At 49.6% G+C, this 791-nt stretch overlaps 1 non-coding gene across 1 annotated transcript; it reads left to right on the top strand.

Moving 5' to 3' along the window:
* Nucleotides 1-228: 228 nt before the first annotated feature.
* Nucleotides 229-344, top strand: LOC141286975 (U5 spliceosomal RNA). Its single transcript, XR_012339383.1, has one exon. It is a non-coding gene; the product is annotated as a U5 spliceosomal RNA (small nuclear RNA).
* The last annotated feature ends 447 nt before the right edge of the window (nucleotides 345-791 follow it).

The following is a 791-nucleotide window of genomic DNA, read 5'->3' as shown; positions in this document are numbered from 1 at the left end:
CAAACACACACCCCTTACTTGAAAGAACTCTGTTCCTGCATTTGCCCGGGAATCAGAGCCAGGCCTCCTGTGTGGCAGGCGAGAATGGATGATGGAAGAGACTTTTTAACTTTTACTCCTCCCATTTGGAGTGAGGGGGAGATGAAAATCTTATCGGCACCCTAGATTACCCTTTGTGAGCATAGTGGTTTACCACAGGGAGCGCACATGCTCAAGCACATGGGCACGCAACTCGAGTTTCTCTTCATAGACGCATAAATCTTTCGCCTTTTACTAAAGATTTCCGTGGAGGGGAACCTTTCCGAGTGACCTGTATTTTTGGGTGCTCTGCTCACAGCAGAGCTGCACTGCAGTTTCAATAGCAGACTAAATCTGACCACACACCAATGTGCGTTGGAGCAAAGCGTGCTTTCTCGTGGACCGTGTTTGCAGCCTTTGCGCTTCCTGTGTCGCAACTTCACATTTTTTTTCAGCCAGCATGGAAAGACAGCGCTCTCATGACATGATGGGATCCAAACCTTGGGCTTCAGCTACTTTGGCCCTGTCAGTGACTCATGTACTTCCAGCATTCTTTTCTGCTCACAACAGAGCTGTATTGGAGTGTCAAGAGTAAAACTGGCCACCAGCCAATGGGCAGTGGAACGAAGCGCGCCTCACCACGTTCTGTACTTGCGGCCTTTGCGCTTTCTGCGTCGCAGCTCCAGATTTCTTTAGCCCGCATGGAAAGACAGCACTCTCTCGTACATGACGGGATACAAACAAAGATGGCTTCAGCTCCTTTTGCCCTATCA

Source organism: Garra rufa, chromosome 1 (genome assembly GCF_049309525.1).
Source record: "Garra rufa chromosome 1, GarRuf1.0, whole genome shotgun sequence".
Lineage (NCBI taxonomy): Eukaryota > Metazoa > Chordata > Actinopteri > Cypriniformes > Cyprinidae > Garra > Garra rufa.
Note: the sequence above shows the minus strand (reverse complement) of the source record. Positions and strands in the feature narration are given on the sequence as shown.